Genomic DNA, 17751 nt, shown 5'->3' with positions numbered 1-17751 from the left:
CCAGCTCCGGCTGCGGCCACGGCTCCGGACGCGCAGGCTGGCTCCCAGCGAGCGGCACGCGCGGTTCCAGCCCAGTCCCGGGCGCGGGGCGCGCGCTGGCGGGAGGGCGCGCGCACGAGCCGGCGGGGAGCGCGCCGCCGGCCCCGCGCGCGCCGCCGTCGGGGGCTGCGGGGAGCCGTTCGGGAGCTGTCCCTGGTGCTGACCGCTCGTCCGCTGCGGGGCCCAGGCCGCGGGACCTCCCGCCCCCGCCCGGCGCCCCGCGGGGCTCCCGTGGCTCTGCGCCCGCTTTCTGGGATTGGGAGTCGGGCTGAAGCTGCTGCTGCTTGTCAACAGTGCGACCTTGGGGCAAGTTCCTGACTCGGGGAGTCTCTCTGGCTCTCACCTGTGAAAGGCGCCATAGCGGTGCCTGCAAGGTTGGTCTGAGAACGCAGTTCAACCAGGTCCAGGGGCCTGGCACACAGTGGGGGCTCAGTAAACTCTGGCCTTTTTCATGGCTTGTTTGCATTCTCATGGTGGGCAACCGCCAAGCTAGGGAGAAAGGGCGGTGCCTGTCCTGCTCTGGGGCCTGGTGGCTGCCCTTGGATCTCTCAGGGCATCCACAGAGGAAGGGAGCAGACTCCTGCTTTGGGACCACAAAGCACAGATTTGGGACCAATGGCTTCACGCTGAAGCAGGACAGACTGGGCTGCTTCCTTCCTGGCATGAGGTCCTTCCACCTGAAGGGAGTGCTCCAAGAGGCAGCGAGTGACCTCTGTCCCTGTAGATAGACACTCAAGAGGAGGCTGAAGCCGCGGGGACCCCGAGCCGAGAGAGAGGTCTGAAACTAAATATTACTAAAGAATATGTAAGGCACTAAGAACCGTGCCTGGCTCATTGAAAACGTAATACGACCGTTTGCTTCTCCAACTCTTAAGTTCTTTAGAAGACTCTGTATCTTGGTAGGAAAAACCTGTTACTTCGCTCCTGTCCTAGAGACGGGAATCCTGGGGACACATAGAGGGGGTGGAGGGACCTGCTTGGAGTCCACTCCCACCTTACAGATGGGCTGAGGAGAGAGAGATAAGCACCGGGCTCAGAGCCACCCCACAGGACCGAGAGGGTGAGTATGTACGAGCCAGATAGACAGGCTCCAGATGTCCAGCCTCCTGCCTCGCCCTGTCAGGTTCCCTAGGAAGGGTCACTGCCCAATTTCCCCAAACTGTTCAAGCCACTTTGACCCTGGAGAGTTTCCTTACCTCATTCCTCTTAACTAATGGAAAGGGCTGGTGCCTGCCCCGTGAATGTCGAATATCTCCGTCCCTTCCGAGCAGGATAATTGAACATCACCCGCCTCGCTTCCTAAGGGATCGGGGCGGTGCTTGATTCATTAATTAACTGTGCACAGTACCTGCTTCCACCAGGCACTGACTTCATGATAAACATCACTCATTATGTGCTCAGTACATCCCCGACACAAGGCTACACACGTGGCCCGCACTGTCTCGTTGAAATCTTCTCAACAATCCTGTGAGATGACTTTGCAGGTGAAGATTGGGGACTTAAGAGCAGCAGACCGGAGCTGGCTTAGACTGAATCCTAAACACATGCTCCTCATACCCTTCTCCCAGATTTTCGATGTGCTCCCAACCTAGGAAAAAATATGGAAACATTAATAGAAATTCCATATGGGGGGGGGGGGAGAGACAGAGAGAGATGTATACCGGCCAGCCAATCAGTGCCTGAGGAGTCAGCCTAGGAATCCTTTAAATCGACATTTTCCGTCAAAATCCCCATTAGACAACTGAGCCACCTCTTTTTTCTTTTTCTTTTTTTTTTTAATTTCAGGATTGCTTAGATCTCGGCAAACATGTGCCAAGAATTTTAAAAGGAGCATCACTGCCAAAGTCTCTTCACCAGCCGGCTCCGATGCCCTGCCACTCCTGCCCCCGCCTTCTCTTCATTCACACTCGGCAGAAGTTCCCAGCTGTGGGTCCAGAGCTGCTGACCTCGTGAAGCAGGGGTTTCCTTCCCAAGCTCTGCAGAGGTGGGCTCCCGGGGCCTGTGATGGTGCGCTCCGAGCCCGTTTTGCTTCATCCACGACTGAATGCTCCCCACAACGCATAAAGTAGACACACTTCTTACTCACGCGTTGTCGGTGGTGGGAGAGGCGCGAAGCGACTTACCGACGGTCGCACGGGCCGCGAGAAGGTGGCTGCGGTGAGCGGATTTCACTTGGATGTTGATGCTCGATGGTGCCCACCAAACTCGCTCTTAAAACCACGTCCAACCCTTTTTCCAAGAATAAAAATGGGGGGGGGAGCGAGGAGCCACTGGTCTGACTTTATAGAAACAACCCACCATCAGGTTCGCTTAAATGGCAAATTCTCCTGACGCGTGCCTGCAGGCAAAAAAAAAAAAAAACCATTTGAGCTACACGTGGTTCTGTCAGGCTGGCCAGAAGCGGTCCTGGGGGCGGGAGGCACGGCTCAGTGCCACCTCGCTGGCGCTCCTTCCTCTTCCATATGCTTTCGGTTGCACGGCAACTTCAGTTTATGGCGGCTACTGTGTCCCCATCACTGGCATCTCTCTCCCGGCACAGAGCTTCGTGGCTCTAACTCAGATCCAACAGATGGCCGAGTTGGTTGCAAAAGCCCCAACACATTGGAACATAGGTGGCGGTTGATGAGGGTTCATTTCCCACTGAGGGCAAATGGAGCTTTTGTCGGATCAGCCCCATGCTGTCAAGACGTGACCTTCCTACCCATGTGTTTCTCGGGGGGCAGGGCGGATAGCTTGCAGGGGAGGGGCCGTGATGACCACTGCCCGTTTCTCTCTACGCGGTCACTGACTTGACGCATAGGAACTAATTACGCGGGTGACTGCAGGGGCCTCGACCCTCTGACCACAGCCCCGCACCCAAGACGGTCACATAACCATCCGGATGGAGTGCATTACGTCCTGGGAGGCAGAGGATATGCGCCCAGCCGCGGCTTCTCACCTGAGTCTCATCCAGCTGAGAGGGAGGGGAGCCAGGCGCTCCAGGAGTGAGGATTCGGCCAATTCCCTTTCTGGGAACCCTCAGGAGGGAGTGAGCTCCCCGTCTCCAGACGGTGTCCAAGCAGCAGCTGGCCGTTCACTAACTGCGGAGTCGAGCTGGCCGAGCTGGCCCTCGGCGGTGGGGGGGACCCCTCCAGCCTCGGAAGTCTGTGGAGTCTTAGAAGGGGGGGCCGATGGCAGCTTGGGGTGGGCACCCCACTGCCCGGCCCCCATTTCAGCTGCCCGGTGGACCTCGGGCCACCAAAGGGGGCCCCATGTTGAGCCTTCCAAGTTCTTTCCCCAAATGGGCACTGGGGCAAATGACCGAAAGCGGCCGCTGTTTCCTCCGGCGGGTACTTATGGAAATTGCCGGGGGCTTCGGGCAATTACTAAATTAACCTTAGTTTGGTCTTTGGAGTGTTTTCTTTTCCCGGCCTGCGCTCCCGAGGGGTTCTTCCACTGACTGAATGGGCTCCGCGGCAGGTCCACTTATGTCACTGAACCTGTGTCTACCCAATTCCAAAATATCCGTCCAGGTCAAGCCCATTTAGAGAATAGGATTGTTTTTTTTTGTTTTTTGTTTTTTTTTTTGAGAGATGATCTGGGCCATGACATTGCCATTATTTTGTGATGTTGGCTGGGCAGAATACACTCGCGTTCCAGATCAAGGGCTCTGGGTTGGGTGTCTTTGGGACGTGACCAGGAGCAGGACAAGGCATCAGAGCGTGCGGGGGAGAGCAGGAGTGAGAGGATGAGACAACCGCCTGTGCAGAGGGCCGGGCGCGGGCGGGGCGGGGGTGCCGGGGGGTGCTTGGGCGCACACGGCGGTGTTTCCATGGCCCCGGTTTGAAAAGGCAGCCTTGTCTGTTTGAGCAGAAATTGCCGGTGCTTTTCAGTCACCGCAACATCCTACAACGTTGTGACAGCAAGCTTGATGTGCTCGTTCTTCAGCAACCTTCGAGGATGATGGGTGCGGACGAGCTGATGCCGAGCGAGGTGCTGGGGAGCACTCAAGGGTCCCTGGGGGCTCCCCCGGTGAATCACAGTTCATCCCGACGGGCTCTCATGACCTCACCGCCTCTTTCCCGGCCAGCTTGGGCTGCGCGTGCCTGCACTCATTCTTCCACTCACGTGCCGCGCACTGTGGGTGCAGAGAGGCCCCGCTGTCGGGGAGCTCGGACTGGGTGAGGGTTCAAAGCCGGAGGAGACAGGGCTCCCTGGGCCGGGTGGGGCTGGATCCAGGACTGCACTCCCCGTGGCCGACATCCGTGGCGTGCTGATTGTCACGCCCTGGGAGACGAGGACCGTTCTCTCATTTTACCCGTGTGGCCTGAGAAGGACCGGAGCGCTTTGGCCACTGCCGTCCTATCAGATGCATCCCTACCACCAGCCCCTGACGCCCTGGCTGACGGTGGCAGGTTTGGATTGGGGGCCAGGAGGAGGGAGGGTGTGGGAGGAGGGGAAGGACGGGAACGGTAGGGTCAAGTGCGGGGAGGCAGGATGAGCGGGGCAGACCAAGGACGGGAACAGTGCCCCAAGGTCGAAGGGCGCAGGGGTGAGGTGTGGGATGCCGAGGCCTTGCTGCTGCACCCCTCCACACGCACACGTCTGGCGGCCTGAGGTGGCTCAAGAGCCTCGGCTGGGGTCTGTGCTCCAGCTGCTGCCCCTGCGGTAACACGACCCGGAGACGCCATGGCACTTTCGTAGCCCCCTGAAGAAGCACGGAGGACGACCTTCAGCCTCGGGCTCCCCCGCGCTGTCCCTCTCTTCCTAGCACCTGTGCACGGTCTCCACGGTCCTGAGTCTCGGGCACCGTCTCCCCTGTTGGCTCCCACATCCTCTGCGTCTCTGCTCTGGGATAGAAGAGCCGTGCGGGCAGACATTTGTCCCTTCCGCTCTCCACTGTCCCCCGGCACCAGCCTCAGTGGGAAGGCATTAGCCCGAGGCTCTGTGCTGGTCCTGGATTTCTCGCCCCCTCTCCCCCGGATGAGGGGCGGCCAGAGGCCCGGCCTCCCTCTGCTCCTCGTGCCCCACTGGACACCACTGGCCACGCGATTTCTCCTGTGGGACCGACAAGGAAACTGAGGCAATGAAGTGCAAGTGACCGGCCTGGCTGCAGAGTTAATGAGCGACTCGGGGGTGACTCGTGCCCAGAGCCGGTCCCCACAGGGCCTGCCGGGAAGAAAGGGCAGAGCCTGTCTGAGCCCGTCAGCCCTGGGGACGCGTGGACCACCACAGGACCCCTGAGCCCACCCCACACTCGCCCGGAGCCCCTCCGCTGCAGGAGCGGCCAGACTGTCCCCTGGATGGGGTGCAAGCTTGGCCACCAGAGCCAGCCCGGCCCGCCCTCCCTCCGCAGGCTGTCAGCCTAGCCAGCTCTGGCACTGTCTGCGCCCAAGCTCTCATCCTCCCGGCCTTTGCACACGCTGGTCTCTGCCCGAGACGCCCCTTCTGCCCGTCACCATCTGGCGAACTCCTATGCACCCCGCAAGGCCCAGGCTCAAGTGGGGCAGCCTCCAGGACCCCAGGGGGGTCAGAGCCCTTATGTCTCCTGTGCTCCCACGACTCTCCGGTCAAAAGTCTAACCTCGCCTTCTCTGTAATCGCTTAACTCCATGTGAGCATGAGCACCTCATGCCTGGGGGCCGAGTGAGTTGGCCTCATTTATTGAGCGCCTACTGTATGCAGTAGCGGTGGGTGCTGGGACGCAGGCGTGCGTAGGACAGGCCCAGCCTTTCTCTCTCAGGACCGATGTCCTAATGGGTCTGCTGTTGTCTCCTCCACGTGCCCGGGGTTCGGCCTGCAGTTGGGGCTGGTCCAGAGTTTGGACCTGGGGATGTGGATCTGGTGCGGGCAGAGCAGTGGAGAGAAGAGGGCTTGGAGGTGGGCAGAACTGGGCTCGATCCTGGCCCTGCTCACTGGGTGGGCGAATACGGCTGAGCCTCAGTTTCCCCACGTGTGGTTCCGAGCCACCCAGATCTGCTTATCCCCCAGGACGAGGGTGGGATGACCCTCGGCTTGCCTGGGCGAGGCTGGCAGCAAGGGCCGAACCTTCTGGCCTGGGGCCTGGGTGCTGGCCTTGGGAGCCCCAGTCCCACTGGCTTCCCCCCATCCTGGGCGGCTGGGGCCTTGGTGAGACAGGCTCCCTACCTCCGATGGAGTCTGGAGCGGGGCTGGCATTTACCAGTGGCCCCTGCCTGTGGCAGCTGCCCACTGACCGCCCCGTGGACCCCACAGCCCTGCCCGGGAGGCCTTCCCTCCTCCCCTGGGCTTTGGAGAGGACTTTGCATTCTCTGCCTTTCCCTTGGCAGCAGTCTGGCTCGCGAGGCTGTGGGGAGCACTTCGGGGTGAGCGTTTGCACGCGCCCCCAAACCAGGGCCCATGGACGCGTGCTCCCAGCCCAGGCCTGCCGCTCTGCCACTCGTCTCCTCTGCTGTAGGACACGCGGCAAGGAGGGGAGGACCAGCCACTAACCCGCCCTCCACGTGACCCCCACCCCCACCCCTGGTCCTGTCGCTGGCCCCCGTCACTCCGAAACAGGATCGGCCTTGTCTGGAGGTATGAGCCCTCGGTGTTGGTGGTCCCCCACCCCCCCGCCCACCCGTACCCCCTTCCCCACAGCCCAGGGTGCTTGGTGGCTCCTGTATGGGGAGCCACTGTCCCTGCTGTAAACCCATAATCCCGCACAAGGGGTCTTGCCCTTCCCAGCGCTGGCCTGGCCTCTCCCACTGCACCATTTTCCTTTGCTTTTGCTCTGTTTCGTCTTGATGAGAAGCTTGGGGGTAGTCACGTCACCGCGGGACAAACAGAACAGTGGCTTGCTTCCCCATAGGGGACTTTTTGAGACTCCCGTGTTTGTGAGCCGTCCCTCCACTGGGAGCCTTGTCCAGACTTGCTGGGACTGACTGTGGTTTCCTCCCCCTGAAACCCGGGTCTGAGGACCCCGCCACACAGGTGGCAGCGTGTGGCTCTCGAGAGGGGTGACAAGGCCGTGTGTAAGACGTGGGTGGACGTCTGCCTCGGGCCTCTGTGCCCTCCAGCTTCCCAACAGGCATGGCCCGGAGGGGGAGTGGGGGTCTCCGTATCCCTGGCTCCCCCGCTTTAGGGCCACGTCAGGCGGGGTTGGGTCTCCCCGTGCCACGTACCCTCTCCTCTGACCCCCTTCTCCTGGGGCCTCGCCCCCTCAGGCCAGGGCGAGGGAACGGCACCTGCTCACTGCCCCTCACCTTGTGGCTTCCTTTCCTCACTTGCCCACTTCTCCATCAAAGCCCCTTTACTAAAAGCCTCCTTGAGCATCATCGGGTGAGTGACCCTGCCTGAGGTGCCCTCCTCCCCGCCGTGGGGACAGGTTCTGTCTCCCTGCAGCCTCACGGCACGGGGGTCCGTCATCTGGTCCATTTCCCCCTACTTGTATCTCATTGGGTGGCTGTGTTTTCCCAGCTGCCGGGGAGGTTGAGAGCCCCCTCATACGCCCGCTCCCATCACCTGCCTGTTCCCCCATTTCCGAGTCTTCGTGTCTTGACACGGATGTGCAGACACTCTTTATGTGCTCATCTGTTTCGTGGGGTGCAAAGCCTTTCTTCCAGGCTGGTGTCTGTCTTCACCTTGGCTTAGGTAGGGTCCGTCATCGAGCTGGGGCCGCTGGCTTTTAGGGGCCAGACCTGCCAGGCTTTCGTGGCAGGGCTCCAGAGAGGCTCAAACAAGTAGGCGAGGGGCGCCTGGGTGGCTCATTCCGTTGAGCGTCCAACTTCGGCTCAGATCGTGATCTCACGGCTCGTGGGTTGGAGCCCCGCGTCGGGCTCTGCGCTGACAGCTCGGAGCCTGGAGCCCGCTTCGGATTCTGCGTCTCCCTCTCTCTCTGCCCCTCCCCTGCTCGCTCTCTGTCTCTGTCTCTTAAAAATAAACATTAAAAAATCAAAAGAAAAAAGTAGACGAGATTTTTCCATGCCACTTGTGCCATTTTCATTTTGTGTTGAATTTCTAACCCATCTAGGATTTTTGTGGACATGAGCCACAGGCTGACCTGTTTGTGTTTTAATGTTGTCTTGACACTCGCATGACCAGTGGTCACTGGCTCCCTATCCAAGTGAAAATTGCATCGTTCCAGATATGCAGGGTCTGTTCCCGGAGCTCCTGCTGCGCTATGATCCACAGGCCTATCAGGTCACCAACGTGGGACAGAGGCAGCTTGGACAGCTCAGGGGAACCACGCTACGTCTCCGTGTCCTTTCGTCTGGCTGCCAACATTTCCTTGAGCGTTCTCCTCTTCTGAATGATCTGTATTATCGACCTGTGAGATCGGGAATCGTTTGGGGGCCCTAACGAAGACTGGGTTGAACTGTAGATGGACTGGAAGAAGCCCAACCCCTGGACCAGTAGACCAGAGCAGCAGAGACGCTGGGACCAAACAGCCGGGGTTCAAATCCTAGCTCTGCCACTCCCTGGCTGTGTGCCCTTGGACAAGTTGCTTGACTTCTCTGGGCCTCAGCTGCTTCACCTAGAAAACGAGGTAACAGGAACACCAATACCGCTCCAAGATTTGGTCCAAAAAAACAAATGAGCTAAGATCATGAAAAAAGCATACATGAAATCAGACATCATCTTTTTTAAGGTAAATCCTTATTGTGTTGACTACCAGGAGGGGGTGGAGGGATGCTGCCATTGAAGCTCTGATACGCCCTTGATTGTTTCAGGGACGTTTGAAGATGGGAGACGTGTTTATTAGAATCAATATGGTAGACTGCTGTCTTTACAACATTCTAACGTCTCCCAGCAAGGGGGCTGGTTTGTATCTTCATTGATTTAGATTTTCCTTTTTTTTCTCTTGCGGTAAAACTTTATAATATTCTTCATATAGGCTCTTCAGGGCCTTCAGTACATTTGGGGGGGAGGGGGGTAAAGGGATCTTGAGGCCACAAAGTTTGAGAACCAGAGCTCTGCATTCTTAGAGAGGCAGGGAAAGCTTGGGGTAGTCAGAACGGATGCTGGAAAAGCAGCTGATTGGAGTCAGCAGCACTTGCTGATTGAAAAGAAATGGGGAGAATCTTGCTAACCCATCAGAGGGCATTTAACACCCGTCTTCGGCCGGCGCCCTGCTCATTGGCAAGCACAGGAAGCGCTCCCGGGGACAAGCTGAGCGTCCCTGTGCGGCTGCCTCCCCCGTGGCCAGCTGGCCTGGCGAGTCCGCTGGACAGAAACGGAAATAAAAGACGCAGATATCGAACCAGAAGAGGCTGAGCGGGTGACTGCTCCCTGACACTTGGAAAATTCCACTCGGTAAATCCAAGTGAACCCGGGGAAGATTGATTAAGACAATTAGGCGTTTGACAAAGTGGCCAGTGACAAAATAAACATTGTGGGTGGGGGAAAAAAATCAATGTTTTTGTACCCGTTACCATAACCCAATTATACGTGTGATGAGAATCTGTGTTCACTGGAGGAGAGGCCGGGGGGCTTCCCCGAACCTGTGATATCTCTTTATTTTGCGAAAGCACAGCAAATACGGCAGAACAGACACAGATCTGAGCGGTGAGCACATGGGCATTTATAACGTCATTCTCTGTGCCTTTCTCGTGTTTGAACCTGTCCCAACGCAAAGACGATAATCGATCCCGTTCCTCGTGACAACGAAACCGCCCAGGCTTCATTCCGCGTCCCATCGGATTTTATGTCCCCATCTTTTCTGCCGGCCCGTCTTTCTCTTCCTCGGGTTGAGATTTTTGTTTGCTCTGGTTGAGTAACTTGAGTTAAGGCTCTCAGAAAGGGGAGTGGTGGTGAAATCCCCGAGTCCCTGAACATCTGAAGGGTTTTCTTTGCTCTCAAACCAGGATGCCCGGTTCGGGATGGTAGACTGAGTAACGCCTTCTCTCTGAACTTGGAAGGAGAGTCCCGCGTCTCGTGCGGGCTCACGCCGCTATTAGGAGAAGGCACGGGGACCTGGCTCGCACCCCTCCACTGGGGGTGGGGGTGTCCCTCCCATTCTCACCGTTGCTCCTGGCACCTGCGCTCTGTTCTCTCCGGGAGCATCGGAACCTTCGCTCTGCTTCTGCTGACCTGGAAATGGGCCATCGCGCGACTGGAACAGGCCTGGGTTCATTTGCTCTGCTCGGCACCTGGCGAGTTCTTAGAGCCAACGACCGGTGTCCTTCTGTGGCCCTGGGTCTTTCTCTGGACACTCTCTTCCCTCCATCCCCACTGTGCCGCTTGAGGGAACATCCATCAGGTGGCCGAGGGGCGTCTGGAGCTGTCCCCAGGTCCCCAACTTCTGCCTCGTGTTTTCCGTGACTTTGCCCTTTAGGACGAATCCCTTGCACGGCCCCTGGCCTCATCTTCCAGTGTGCTGATTTGCTCTTCAGATGTCTCCTCTCCGCTTCCAGCCCATCTATTTTAAATTTCCGAGATCTCTAATTAGTTCTTTTATATAAAAGCCCATTCTTGCTTCACGGATCCGATAACCCCTCTTATCTCTCTAAAGGTAGTAATTATACGTCTTTTAAAGGCTCCTCTGTTGACTCGATCGCGGCGCTCCCCGGTGTCAGGGCTCCTGTTTCTGAGATGACGGCTCTCTTTTCTGGGGTTGCTTTGTCTCACATGCCTGGTCATGTGGGCAGCGTGCCTATTTCTGCACTAAAGTCCCCGTTTGTCTGTCCGCCGCGGCCGTGTCTGTTTCTGAGGCTCTGACGGAGATGGGGAGGTCCGCGCACCCAGGCGCGGTGGGCAGAGAAGTGCTCCCGCGGGCTGGGGGCCTCTAGCTTCACTGAGCTCTGTGGTATCCTGGTCTCCGTCCTGCTGTGGTGACCACCCTCCGTTTGGACCTGGGGACTCAGGGACTCTCTGCCGTCCACGGCGGCAGGAGGCGAGTACCCTGACCACTGCCCCGCCCCACCGCTGTGCCCTACCTCCCTGGCTCGGGATGGAGGGGGGTGGCCTCCAGCCACGTCTGCAGCCACCCAAGCTGCGCATCTTGGGGGACGCGGTTCCCCCCGATTTGGTTTCCTTGAGTCTTTTTCTGTGATTCCTACAGAATTCTGATGCTCTGAAAAGACTCCTTATTTACAGCCAATTTTATTATGCTTTTTTTTTTTTGCTTTTAAAAACATTCTTCTGACACCTGGTAGGATTTGGGGGATGGCATATTTAGTTACCCATTTGGCTGAGGGCCCCGGTATGTTATAAAACACCCTTGAAGCGCGTGTCCGCCCCGGATGCCCAGCAGACCCCTCTCCAGGGCGGTGGAGGCCCCCCCGGACAGTCCAGCACGAGTACCAGCTACCTACACACACACGGCGTTTCTTTCCTGCGGATGAGCCTTTCAGACCGAGACTAAAATTTGCGTCCGCCCAGCATTCTGGGGTTGCACAACAGAAAATAACCAAAACGCTCAAGCCGCAGGGCCTTCCTCTGGGCGAAGGATGCTGATCTCCCGCCTGACGGAGGCTCTGGCCCCGCTGGACCTCCTTTGCCCCTTAAGGTCCGTTGGTCTTGGTTCCCAAAGACTGGCCTCCATGCAGAGCTGTGGTCAGTGCCAGCCAAGGGGGCGACCACATCAGCCCCCGGGGGAGACTGACACCGGGGACTCCGCAGGCCCCTGGAACGGACCTAGCGCCCTGAGCGGTGACCATACCGTGACATCAGCCGTCCCAGTGCCGTGGGACTTCGGACGCAGACCTGTTGTCCAGGAACGACGCAGGCCTTTGGTAGTGACACCCTGCACAAAGCCAGCCCTTCCGCTGCAGATATTGACCAAGTGCCACCGAAAGATGTCCCCCCCGCGCCCTCCAGCTCACGCGGCCCCCTTGTCTCCCACTCACGTCAGATCTATGTCCTGGTGGTTTTAATTCGCCTTCCCCCGCCCAGTGCGTTACAGGGTGAGTCTCTCCCTAACTCGATCAGCTGCGGGAAAATTGGATCAGAGTGGGCAGGTCGCTGTCCCCTTCTGGCCACGTGAATGTCAGACGCCCCCAGGCACGGAGACCTGCTCATTTCGGTAGCTTCCTCTTTGAAAAGCAGATGGCGAGCCTTGGGCTTTATTGAATTTGTGTTTATGTATGTGATGCATTTGATTGTAGCCTGCGGGCGGCTGCCTAGTCCCAGCGCAAATCTGGCCCATCAACCAGGTCGAAACCTACTTACCTGTAAGAAACCATTTGTTCTCGGGGAGGCGGTTTTGTCTTCGGTGCCTGGCAGAGCGGCCGGTGGCTGGACGACTTCCTTGATCAAGACCTTTTGAGCCTTGGGAATGACTTCAGTTAGGGAGCCCAGCTGCCTTCGGCCTCCCAGGCTCCCACCTGCAGGGATCTATACTGAAAAATCTCAGGCCCGAGTTCAAAGGACAGGCGTGCACGAGCTGCCTCTACCGGTTTAATTAAAAAGCCAACAACCCCAATCTTTACCAACAGGGAGCCGGTCACATGGATCGGAGCACAGATACAATGGAAAACTCGAGAGCTAGCCAGAGGCTCGAGGTGGGCCAGGTGTGCTGACGGTGGGTGTGTGTCCAACACGGAAATGGGGGGGCCCGGGGCGAGGGCGTGGGGACCCGCGTGAAAACCAGCGCTTCCTCGCGGACACAGGATTACCGTGTGATCGAGCAATTCCACGTCTGGCGTGAGCCGCAAAGAACGGAAAGCGGGGACTTGAGCAGGTGTTCACCACAGCCAAGTGTCCATCAGCAGACGATGGGTAAACAAAACAGGGTCCGTCCACACCACGGAATGTCATTCAGACAATCCCGATACGTGCTGCAACGTGGATGAACCTTCTCGAGGACATGATGCTGAGGGGGATGGGCATGAAAGGGCCACGAAAGGGCAAACACCGTATGACTCCACTTACCTGGGGGCCCTAGAGGGGCCGAAGCCACTGAGACGGAGACAGAAAGTAGACAGTGGGGGCCGGGGGCTGGAGGAAGGGAGAAGAGTCAGTGTTTACTTGGGTGGGGGGGGGGGTCAGAGTTCCAGTTTGGGAGGGTGGAAATTTCCGGAGACGGCTGCACAACAGTGTGAATGTTTAATGCCCCTGAACTGTGACCTTAAAAATGGTTAAGGCGGTAAATTTTGCGATGTAATGAACGTAACAAACACACAAAAAATAATGAAAGAAAGTTAAAAATACATTTAAATAGTGAAAGGAATTCTGAAATACGACGCACTGAGCTATTAACAGTGGTTAATTTTTGAGGGTGGGATTCTGGGGGCTTTGACTTGCCCTGTCGCGGATTGCGGGCACATTCGTGCTTGAACGACAGCCCGCAACTGAGGGGCCCGGAGCCCAGAGACCAGAGCCAGGGTCAGGGGGCCGTCCCAGCAGCCACGCCCCTCCTGTGAGGGTGGCTCACCACCCCCCAACCCCCCACCCCCGTGAGATGAGCGAACACTCCTGTGGCTCTCCACCTCTATCACTCTCACGGGGGCAAGAGCCCCTTCCTGCCAGTGACGCTGATCTAAATGTCAAGGGACAGCACTCCCCTGGCCGTGCCCCTAATGCCTCGGATGCAGACACAGCTGCTGTCGGTCACCTTGGCTCTGGGCAGGACCTCAGATGTGGTTCGCACTACACCTGCGAGGTGCTGCGTCTCTGGTCTGATTTCCAAATTCACCTGCCCCCCAAGCAGGCATGGGGGGCAGGGGGCTGCGGGGCGGGGCCCCTCTGACCCTGGGGCCCGAGTCGTGTTTTCTTGTCTGTGGTTTAAGGAGCTGGGGCAAGTCAGAGGGGGCAAATCCCCCCGGATTTCTGCAGCGGCTGGTGATGGTTGACACAGGGTGTGGCGGCCCCAAGCTGCTTAGGACCAGGGAGGGGTGTGGTGGCCCCCTGGACGTGGGCCTGGTCTGTGTGCAGCCCCCGGCTGCCCTTCACAGCCCCGTGTCCTGCTTCCCTCAGCTAGATTACTGGATTTTCCTGGCGCCAAGAGCTCCCACGCAAGGGGCAGAGCCTGCAGCCGCTGGGGAGCGGCTCGGTCGGGCCTGTGTGTCTTAAGGCCACCCACCGGGCTCGGGTGCCCCCCACTTGCTACGATCTGGGCGCTGGGGAGCCAGCCAGAGCCGGCCTCACGTGGCACAGGCAATGGGGGATTACACGCGAAGATGACAGTTCAGACGGATGCGGAAAGCCAAAGGGCTTATTAAGACGCCGAAATTGGTTCCAAATGAGGTCAGCCGTCGGAGCGCCTTGGAGGAGAGCCAGGCGCTGAGCAGCGAGCGGTGTTTATTTCCTGACAGGGTGGTGGTGACGCTCTGGGCGACACCCCCAACCCACCCTGCCTTCGGAGGGCAGACCGCACCTCAACACCAGAGCACAGCCAGGCGGGGCTGGGAGCAGGGGTCAGAGGGCACGCAGGCGGGGGCTGCCCGGCTCAGCACTTGAGGGCACCTGGGGCGGGCAGGTGTCTCACCCGGTGCTGAGCGTCGCTTCCTCATGCCGGGTCGAATTGCACGTTTGTAACAATCCATTAATGCAAGGGACGCACATCGCGGCAGGGGCCGTGTGATTGGCCAGGTCCCTCCCGCCCCCCCCCCCCCCCCCCCCCCCCCCGCGGGGCCCAGCGCTTTCCTCCCTGGATGCATTTCTCCTCTGCGTGTCCCTTCCTCCTGACTCCAGTGGAATGGCCCTGACCTTGGCGGCCTCCCCGGTGCAGTGCTTGCTAGAAGCACACTTCGGGGTCCTTGACCTAGCGTGTGGCCTGGCCTGGCCTGGCCCCAAGGGCAGGTTGCTCAACCTCTCTGCGGCCTCGTCTCCCAGCTCCTGGCATCCGAGGACAGTCGCAGCCCTGGCCCCGAGGCTGGCCAGGGTGACAGGGAACGAAGCTGGTGGCCGGCTGGGCGAGGACCCGCTTTCCAGCTCCTGTTGATTCCTAGTACTTGGTAATTATCTTTTCTGAGATCGGCTGCATCGGCTGTGCCGGATGCAAGGGGACCGCGGGCACTGCCTCCCGGTTCCAAGCTGGAGGAAGAGAGCGCCGTTTAAATCCTGTTAAAAATAAACGTGTGTCTGTAGCACTCTGCTGTTTACTAAGAGGCACACAGGCCTCCCCTCCTTTGGAGCAGCTCTGAGCAACTGTTGATCTCCCCGTATCCAGGGAGGAATGGGGGCGTGCTCAGCTGCCCAAGGGCCTGCCCGGGGCTGGCACTGTGTCCCTGGGCTCCTGGCCCCGGGCCTCTCTGCCTCTGCCTGCCCAGACCGCTGGGTTGAAGGCAGCCAGAGGATACATTACTGTCGTGTCCGACCCCTCTGGCGATCTGGGTGGGGAAGGGGGCTTCCCCAAGGAGGCCCAGCTGGGAGCCGGCCGCATTCGAACCCAGGGCTCTGAGCCCCCGGGAGATGCGGCGTGAGGGCCCCGGGGTTTCGCTGCCCCGGAGTTAGTTACCGCGGTTTGTGGCTCAGCCCATCTTCCGACCGGAGCCACCTGGATGGTTGTCACCAAGGCCACCAGGAGGCTGGCCCAGAGCCGGGCACGCCCTGATCCCGGGACTGTCCAGGCTGTGTCCTGATCTCAAACGCCAGCACCTGCTTCCACAACAATTTGGAGAATGAGGGCCGTTCCCTCTCAGGTGAGGCCTTCGGAGCCTGGTCTCTACCCCCAGCCCCCCGACCCCGGCCTGGGCCCGCCTGTCTTCTGTGCCGGGCTGCTTTGCCCAGAGCCTCTGGGACTAGCCCGTAGCTAGCCACACACCCCCCGGTGCCCCCGACCCCCGGAACACGGTCCTTCCAGGTCCTACTGGAGACCCTCCCCAGCCTCCGGGAAGCTTGCCGGCCGCCCCAGGCCGAGGGGCCTCCCTGGACTCCGACTTCTCCCTCGTGCTCCGTGTCTGTGACCTCTCTGGGCTTTCCCCAAGCCCTGGAGGGAGGGCCTGTGCCATCACCCCCACTCGTGTCTCATTCGCTCAGCAACCCTTTATCTTTCACTCTGCCTCCTGCGCCTGGGCCCCGTGGGGGACACAGAGGACAGCAGCGTGTCAGACGGCCGCTGTATTGTGGCAAACGTGGCATTCTGTTTGCCAGCAATTTCCTTGTAGCGTGCCTCATCGATGTTTCTCGGCGTCACCCGATTCTAAAAAACGTTCCTTTTTTTGTGAACTCGCCCATTCAGGCACCTCATGGTTATTTCCTCGTAACGCTCCCTCCTGCCTTTTTGCTTCTTGATTAATTTCTTCATTACTGCTTTCGTTATGTGTCTACGTTTGTCTATGAGGCATTTGCTTCGCTATTTTCCTGAAAGGTCATCTAGCTCTCAACACCTCAAGTGGAACATTTACAGCGACATGACTTCTTAATTGTTCCCTTGAACCATTTGCTGTGTAAGGAACAGAAGTATTCGCTTTGGTCTGGGGTGCCGGGAGGGAGCCCAGAGGGCCCTGGGAACCCACACCTTATGCGCTCCCAGAGAGACAATGTATACCTGGGAACTAATGAACCGTTCTGTACCTTAACCCCCCAGGTCCAATCATCATCTGCAATGCCTCCTGGGGGCCAAGTGGGCCCAGGGGTCGGAGTCACTTGTATCCATAGATACATTCCTTTGTTGCCAGAGCGGGGATTTCGAACCCATCTGTCCCCCTCCCTGGCTGGGAAATATGTGGGGCTACCTTTCCTTTAGGCAGAGGAGTCTTTATGGGGGGTGGCGAGGGCTGGATGTAGGGCTGCATAATTTCCCTGCGGACTCTTCTTTCTTTCCCCAGTGGTTCTTTTCCCGGGGGGGCCCGTCGTGGGCAATTCCCCCACCGACAAATCCCCAGGTACTTTCATTGGTGGGGGGGCTGCCCCGACCGACGCTAAGGCCAAATTACATAGAATCGGGAATGCAAGAAGCTTCGCTTTCCGTGAGCCGCCATGCAGTCCCCATCCGTCCAGCGCCCGGGCCCTGCCATCGGGCCGGCTGGACAGCTTGGCTTCCGGCAGTCTTTCCCCTGTCTGGTTTGGCTGCCCGGGGCACAAAGCACCACCGCCAGGGTCCCGTGAGGGCTGGAATGTTCCCTCGGTCCCATCTTCAGGCAGACACAGTCATTCCTTCCGAAGGAGCAGTGTTCACAACGAGACCTAGCCTGGCGCCGCCTGTGCAAGGCCAGCCTCTGCAGACACCTGAGGACTAAAAGCTGGGTGCCAGCTGGTGACGCCCCGGTGTTCCTACGGTTGGGCTCTCGGTGTCTCCGGAAAGGGGAGGAAGAGGAGGAGGGGGACGAAGGAATGGAGGGAGGCAGAGTGAGAGCGAGTCATGTGCCCGGGGGGAGAGGGACCGAATTCAGGGCAGTCAGGGAGAACTTTCTGGAGGTGGCAGCCCGACTAGAGTCAACGCAGTCTGCACAGAGAAGGATGGGGGTGACTTGGGGGGCAGCACCAGGGCTGTGAGCCCCAATGGATCTGTGCAAAGGCCCTGTGGTAGGTGTGGGAGAAACGGTGCTATAGGCCAGCAGGTGCGGGAGGGTTCAAGTTCAGGCAGGGTCCACTCAAAGCTAAGGGACGTCATAGCGCTGGGAACTTGGGTGGCAGGGAGGCAGGCCCGTCATGTGCACCTTTTTCTGCAAAGTCTGTCCCCCAGCGATGCACCCCGTGCCATCTGGCCCCACCCCCCCAGCAGTACACCCACTCCTGCTGGAGCAGCCGTGGCACCAGCTGGAGCCTGTGAGGAAATAGACAGGAGACAAAAGTGGGAACAGCAGGCCATGGAGAGAGTGTCTAAACACAGGGACTATGTGGGGACCGTCTTTTATTTTTAGGTTGCAGTTGGTCCACCCTCCAGCATCGT

Source organism: Panthera leo, chromosome D4 (genome assembly GCF_018350215.1).
Source record: "Panthera leo isolate Ple1 chromosome D4, P.leo_Ple1_pat1.1, whole genome shotgun sequence".
In the NCBI taxonomy this organism is placed as follows: domain Eukaryota; kingdom Metazoa; phylum Chordata; class Mammalia; order Carnivora; family Felidae; genus Panthera; species Panthera leo.
This window is presented reverse-complemented; position numbering follows the sequence as displayed.